Raw genomic sequence first — 8264 nt, 5'->3', positions numbered from 1 at the left:
ACAGAAATGTCAGAATTTGGACAGAATTTCTGTAATATTCAAAACTGCTCTGTGCTGTCTTTGAGGGGCTCAAAATAATAAGATATATTCTCTTTCCCCTGGCTTGGTAGAAGTTTCAAATAAAAGAAGAGATTTCTTTCTTAAAAGATATCACTGTGGAGATTAATTAATCACTGTAGAAAATGAAAGTATAAATACCAATGGACATATTAGAATTAAAGTCATCTAAAGTGCTGTCATGCAGGCAGCTGCTCTTAATGATTCCAAATACAAGCACAACACACACACACACACACACACACACACACACACACACACACACACAGAATTTTGAAGAGAATATTCATCATTTTGAGCTCTAGCATCTTTCCCCTTTCTGCTAGTATTTCAGTATTCTTATGGAGTGTCATCTCTAGCTCCTAATATATAATTTTTGAAGGATGTTAAATCCAGGTGTTAGGGAGAAACATCACCTTCACACTCCTAGGTCTATATACAGCGCTGTTTTCTGGGCCTCAGCGCTTCTGATGCGTAGAGAGCCTATTAATGCTTCACCATGGTAGCTGTCCTGTGCCCTGCAAGATGTTCAGCAGCATTCCTGTCTTTTGCCCACTAGATGCCAGTACCACCCCTCTAGTTTTGTGAGCCAAAGTTCCTATAAAAATTGCCAAATGTCTCATGGGGGTGTGGGGTGAGGGGTTGAGTTAAAATAGTCTTGGCTGAAAACTATTGTGCAGAATGACAGTAGTAGTTTGAAATTTCAGGAAGAGTGACTAAAGAGGGGGAAAAATGAGCGTGCCCTGCTCAGTAGCTACTAGAGTCCCTTTTCAATCTTCCTTTCCACTAGAGAATAGATTCTTTTCTATCTTGAGTTTTGGATCCATAACTGGGATTGAAAGTTTTGATGGTGATTTATTTTACCAAGTATTCATTTATTCAAACAGTTATTCACATTATTCAAAAGTTGACTGTATGGCATGTTTTAAGATTGTGTGTTTGGGGCTGGGGATTTAGCTCGGCAGCGTAAGTGCCTACCTTGCAGGCAGGCAGTTGTGAGTTCGATCCCTGGTACTGATAAAAATGGAAAAGACCAAAAAAAAAAAAAAAAAAAAAAAAAAAAAAGATTGTGTGTTTAGCTTTAACCTGCATTATGTAGGTGAGTGGTCTCAGGCTCTGAGATTTTTTGTTGAGTGCCAGGCTCCATGAGATGAACTTGAGTGTCATCAGAGTTTAGAGAAAGTTTATTCTTAGGCAACTGATTTTTCTCAGCAAAAAAAAATTACTTCTTGGCCTTGAGATGTTGGCTGCTTTGGGTCTAGAATGTTGGCTGTGGCCATTCTGGTGTGACACTTCACATGAGACAGAAAAATTGTTCAATTCTTTTTGATCATTGTTAGGCAGAAAAATGCTCACTTCTTATATTCTGTTTTTCAGCAAGGATTTCAGATCAGAACTTTGAAAGACACAAGACTGTTGAGTCCCACGCAGATTCTGATACTAAATTTTAAACTTTTCATGTTTAGTGCCAGGCCAAAGCAGAAAGTGTTATGGCAGCTGCCAGAAATTCCATTCTTCATTTTGTTGTCTTGAACTCTATTCTTGACAAAGTAAGAACTAGCAGCTTGGATCTGTGTGCCCTGTCCACCTGTTTCTGCATGCAACTCCTCCACTTCCATCATGACACAAACTCCACATGGTCATGCTTCTGTTTATTCCACAAGTTCTGGCTTAAGATTTAGAAACCTGAACAGAGGTTTTTACTCCGAATGTTGATTATGGTAATTATAAAAAGTTTACATATTCTTTTACTATAAAGGAGAAAAACCTCCTTCTTGGTTGGAAGTAGAAACATAACTCAGTGAGACTTTTGCAAAACAGAAGGGCATGGTCTCTGGAACAATACAGTTCTTGGAATTTCAGTTCTTAAGATATAAAGAAACATTTGAAAAAATAGATCTCAGCCACAGATTCAGAAAATAGTGAGGAAAGAAAAAATAAATAGTGACAATCATTTAACTTGAGGAAAAGAAAGAACTCTTTAATTTTAAAAGTATAAAGGGATATTCTAACAGATATGAAGGAGAAAATAATGTTTGATATTCAAGACCACAATGAATTGATATCCAAAGCTAAAAAAGTGTTTCTAAACTCTCTCTCTTTTTTTTTTTACAAAGAATATATGAAATAGGGGAATTATATCAGTTTCCACAAAGGGTACAATAGAAAAGAAGGAGATATTAAAGACTAGGTTAAAATGACTTCCACGAAGAGCAGAATTCAGAAAATTACTGAGTTTGAACCAAACTGAAATTGAAGCAAAGCTTGAACAGAATCAAAATGAACACACTTGAGAAAATCCCTTTAAGAATAAGACAATAGCAAAGTGTTAATATAGAAAATGTAGACCAGCTTGAGAAACAAAAACCAGGATAAACAGTATAGAAATACTCAATGTTTGGGAAATAGTGAACTTTCAAGACAAAAGTTATTGTCAGTGGATTTACAGATGTCACCCAAAGCTTGAAGGATACATGCTAGGAAAGGCTGACATTATGAATGTATAGGAAGACAAAGACATGATGACACATACTAACGGAAACTGGGAAGAATAATACCTCCGGCTGCCTGATCTGAATATCTGTCTGATAGAAGAATATCTCCTGCAGGGATTATCCGATTTGGGGAAATAATACCAGACTAACTCATTTAAGAAATGAAAGTTTTCCACAATTCCCTCCAAAATCATATATCTGTCTGTGATAAATAAGACAAAATCTAGAAAAATAGCTAATAACAATAAAGTTTGAGCCAGCAAGGAATGAAAATAAGATACTCAGATGTAACAAATGCAACTAGTCCTACCTGTATAAACTGGAGAAAAGAGCGATTTAAGAATTAGGTGAAATATTAAAGCTGACCCGAAGATTTCTCAAAGTAGTAGGGCAATATCAAATGTAAATAAAGGGAAAACACAACAAATATGAAGCAATAAATGTCTGAAACATTTGAAACCTTCAGGAAGACAATGTCTGGGGAGCTCAGAGCACAATAATTGGTCTTCACTGTGAGTATAGTCTTCCAGAAATTTAATAGCAGCATCAATTTATCTGCTGAAGGCAATTCTGCAGCTGAACAAATGTTAAGGGTCAGTCGAAACTTTCTTTAGTACACTAAAGCTTCAGCAAACCTAAAAATTATTATACAAGAAGCAGTGACTGCAGCAATTTTGCTTGTGCCCCAGAGAAAATTGAGACTTTGTCAATTAGTGCAGAATCAAGGCATCTAGAAAGTTCTAGGAGGAGATGGAAATAAAGGAATTTTGAATATGTGGAACAAGGAAATAATAAAGCCTGGCCACTGGGGAGCCCACATTGCAAATTTTAAACTTTGAAAGCAAATAGTAACATCACGAAATAGCTAGACAAGCAGTTGAGAGGTAGTCAAGAAAAAGGAAGATGATTTCATAGAGAGAGAATAGTATCTCTGAGACAAATAGGCCTCATATCACGGTTGAAGATTGCAATTAAAGGGGAATAGGGTGATGGTCTAGGAAGAAGCCAGGGCCCAGCTCTTATATATCTTATCACTCATAATAGATACTAAGTATATGTTAGAAAAGGTCATGAAATCTGTAAATAAGAAAGAAAACACACTTAATGATGGACACATAGTTTCTGAAAAAAAAAGAAAAACTGGCAATATTTGTGGCACAATTGATAAAATTAGGGTGAAGAAGGAAGGGGCAAGTTAAATAAATAGCTCTATACTTCATTAATAACTTATTGTTGCATGACATTGCACCCAAAATTTAGTAGCTTAACAGACCATTTTATTGTTAGACTACTTTGTCCTGCCCAATACAATGTCTAGTATTTTCTCTATTTGAACTCTTTTCTGCTATCTAGGAGGCATATTTACTGTTAAATTCTTTTCCTATTTATTGTTATATTTTACTTCCACAAGCTATTGTTTTGCCAAAATCCCCCTTTCATTGGTTTCTTTCATAATGCACCATTCCTGACCATCACAGATATGAACTTCTTATCCTGCTCTCCTCAGTGTTCCACGTCTAGTTTGTGGCACTCAGCAGGTTCTCAAATACTTGGTGAGTGAATAAGTGAATCAATCTGCCTGGCTTTGTCTCTCTTGATATTTTTGAAGACTTTCTTCTCTGTATAGTCCATGTTTCCTTCAAAATTTGACTTCCTGTTTCCTCTAGATGCTTTCATTGTACATCCACTGGTTCTTTATTGTCTTAAAAACTAACTAAAAGCTCCATATGGCTGGTCAGAGCGCTTTCGTAGATTCTTATATAAGATTAGTCTATTAGACTTTTAAATATCTGGTTCCATATTTTAACACGTTTATTTAAATATAGAGTGTTCTAAATCATATGGGACATGTTCAGAAGTGTACTTTTACACATTCTATCATTTTTGACATCTTTTTGAGCTTTTCTCAATGATTCACGGAGTGGTCTGCTTAGCGGAAGATCACATCAAATGCACGGTACCTTACTTTAACCTTCTGAGTAGATTCACATAGGTATCTAAAGAACTGTATTCCAGGTTATTCATTACAATACTTGTTGTAGACAACCTACATGTTGTGGTTGTGAAAGGCTAGAGAAGTGATGGCATGGAATGGTACATTGATTTTAAAAAGCATGGACAAAATCTGATTTTGCTGTAGGCAAGGTGCAAGACTTAAATTGTCCAACTTTCCTAAAATTAATAAAAAGAGGCAATTTATTTCTCTTATACACAAAACCTAAAATATTAGGGAAACAAAGAACTTGTGCCTCCTTTGCTAATTTATGCAAGATATTAACAAAAATTCACAATAGTAAAATGATCCTTATCTCCCTTATCTGACTTCAAAAACATTTTAACTATTTTATCATATATTAGTGTTATTTCAGTTAATCATTTACACACAAGCACACTTCAGATACTATTTTTAATTTTTGATATATGTTATTTTTTAAAATTTTCATAGATGTTTCATATTTACACGTTTTCCTTTTATTAATATGTTTTTGATACATACATATATAACTTATCACAACAAACCATAAAGTATGTCCTATTGTCTCTATTGTTTTACAATGAGATAATTTATTCAAACTTACTAAGATTTGAATTCTCAAAATCTGTTTCCAGAACCTGTACTCTAACCAGTACGCTATGCTATTTATTCAACCAGAATAGGCAGAGTTTTCTGTTACTTACAAGAAAGAACATTTCTAGCTGACATGACTGGCAGGACCAACTTTAATTAAAATATTGCAGTTGATCATTCCAAAGGACAGGAGCTTTATTTACCCCTTTCGATCAAATGAATATTTATTCTAATGTTCACTATTGCTTGCATCTTCCTCTTTATTAGATCATAATATCTACAAATATTTCATTTTTAATCTGTGTCTTTCTAAAGGCTTCATTTCCAGACATGTGTTTCTCTCACCTCATGCTGACGGCACATTTGTGCTGAAGGGCTTTTCCTGAATATCTTCTTTTCAGTAAACACCAGAGTCATGCTAGAATGGGCTCAGCCTTAACTCAAAGAGATACATTTCTCATATCCTATACTTGTCCTTCAGAAAAACTTATGAAGTACAATTTAACTCAATCTATATATGTCATATGACTAGCATTCCAAAGTTGTTTCATTCCTATAACCAGTAAAGGAAATGAAGCAAGTTAGAATAATAATATTTTAAACCATTTAGATTCAGATTTAGTTCTCATATTTTTAAAGGTATTTTATTGCTTTCATTTGGAAAGCAAATGATTTTACTTTTACTTTTCCAAAGACCTTTTGGAGACTTTATCACATGTGGCTCTTTTTTTAGCATTGCGTCTTGCTGGAGAACCGCTGTTTAATGTTACCACACATAATATGGCCCAATAGTTTGCTTTCTAGTTAATAGTTTGATTCCACTTAAAAATATATTACTTTCAAACACATTCCTTTTCCTCTCTAATTTGTATTTTCATCTTATTTTGCTTACATAATCATAATTTAATCAATTTTTTTAGCTTCATTACCCTTTACAGATCTCACTGTTGCAATTTTCTATAACAAAAGTACATCTATAGTCAGGTACAGTGGCACATATCTGTAATCCTACTCACTTGTGAGGTTGAGGTAAAAGAGTCTCAAGTTTTAGACCAGCTTCAACAACTTAGTGAAAACATGTCCCAAACGAAAAAAGAAAAAGGGAGAGCCAAGGACAAACCACAGAATTTCCTGGGTTCAGTCTCTGGTATCACAAAAAATGTGCATCAATAATTTTAAATTTTAAAATGAAACTTCCTCTTACAACAAGATCCTCAGTGTTAGAATATTCTTTCAGATTAATTTATTTATCTTGTCTGTAGTAGTGTATAATTGACCAAAACAACTAATGTATTGCACATTTGATATCTATTAAACCTGAAAAGTAAAAATATATTGGAATTAATGCTTAATAAAATACGCACTAGAAAGAGATCATGAGGACACTTTGTGACTCTTCTTTTAGTTTAGCTTATTTTTATCATGACTCTTTTTTTAAAACAAGGTCAGAACAATCAATTTTTCCAATAATAATAAGCACTAACAAATGTTATTCCTATGCATTTTTGAACCAAGGTCATTCAGTTCATTGAACTGTTTTTAAGCTATCTGTCAAAATGACATAGTGATCTAAAATTATATTTTTAATAACCTAGTAGCAGATATCTTAACTTTTGTCCCCAATTAAGCAAAAGAAAGTGAATTATTAGAAACTATCTGGTATCATAAAATTATGTTATTGAGATAATTACAGTCATTTGACTTCCTAACATATATTTGGGAAGATTTTATAGATGCGTAAATGTGAAGAAAAATATAATATTTTGTTGGTTGTGGAGAAAATACTTTCTCTTGACTTCTTGTCATTTCTATTTTCACTATTTTATCATCTCTTGATGAATGAAAACATTTGTAACATAAAAGATATATCTTCTATTTTGTGTTTCAAATATATGTCTTATCTAAGAAATCCACTGGCCTTTGAACAACACCCAAATATTATTCTGTATTCTTTCTGAAAGTTTTATCTCTCATATTTATGCTCTATCTAAAAGCAAGGCTTACGTCTTCTGTCCTTTCCTCCTGTCTTTCCCTCCCCTCCCCTTTCCTCCCCTCTCCTCCCCTTCCTCCCTTCCTCTTCCTTTCCCTTCCCTTCCCTTATTTACATCTCAGTAATAAAAGATTTCAAGCATGACTTACTGAAGCTTCAAAGGCCATCATTTCGATAGTTTCCATATAAATGGGATTATTTATTTTGAGCCTCTATTCTCTTTCTCAGTCTCTAGCCAATTTCTTCCCTTAACCAACACCAGAGTGTCTGATTACATATCTTTCAGAGCAGATCTAATATCCGTTAGAACACATATGACCATTAATTGTGATTGTCAAACTTTCTGAATTAATGAAATGCACAGCAGACTAATAAAGGACATTTCGGGGTGTGTCAGGATGGATTGTGGGGTGTGACCCTTAGGACTGTGTCAGGTTCCCAGCCTTTTCTTCTCTAGGCTCTTCCCAAAGCACTTTGCTTTCCAGCCCCCATGAAGGGAACAGTTTTGTTTCACCACAAGCTTTCACTATGGTGTTTCTACTTTGGAGTCAGGTAAGGGTGACTGAAACCTCCAAAACTGTGGGCCATATTAAAGCTTTCTTCCTTGAATTTGGACATGGGAAGTATTTTGTCCCAGTAATGGAGAGCTAACCTATATAAGAAACTATCAATTATGTCTTGGTTGTTCCATATAAATGTTAGGGTTAGCTCACATTCCTTAATGAGATTATACTGAATTAAGAGATTAAATAACAATTTTTAATTTAGAATTCTTTTTTGGTTATTATACTCTTTTAAAATTTATTAATTTAGATGACTAATTAAATTTGATTATTTCTTATATGATATTTCAAAGATAGTATGTATCTCCTAAAGCTTAGTATCATACTAAACATTCAGTTCCAAGATTTCCCAAAATCTCTTTTAGTCCTTGCCTTATTCCTAAATTACTTGTAGTTTTTAAATCTACCAATATATGGGAAGTGAGCATTTTTTATAAGTGAGCATTTTTTGTTTGCAATCAAAATTGATTGCAGCATGGTCAGAGAGAATGGTCCGTTTGTTGCTAATTTGTCGACATTTGTAGAGATTCCCCCATTTACCCTAGCCCCAATTTCATCATGTATAACATAATTCACACAAAGGCTTTATC

This window comes from Cavia porcellus, unplaced genomic scaffold (assembly GCF_034190915.1).
Source record: "Cavia porcellus strain 051 isolate PalLab524CR breed Dunkin Hartley unplaced genomic scaffold, mCavPor4.1 scaffold_8, whole genome shotgun sequence".
In the NCBI taxonomy this organism is placed as follows: domain Eukaryota; kingdom Metazoa; phylum Chordata; class Mammalia; order Rodentia; family Caviidae; genus Cavia; species Cavia porcellus.
The sequence above is the reverse complement of the archived record's forward strand: the minus strand, read 5'-3'. Positions refer to the sequence as shown.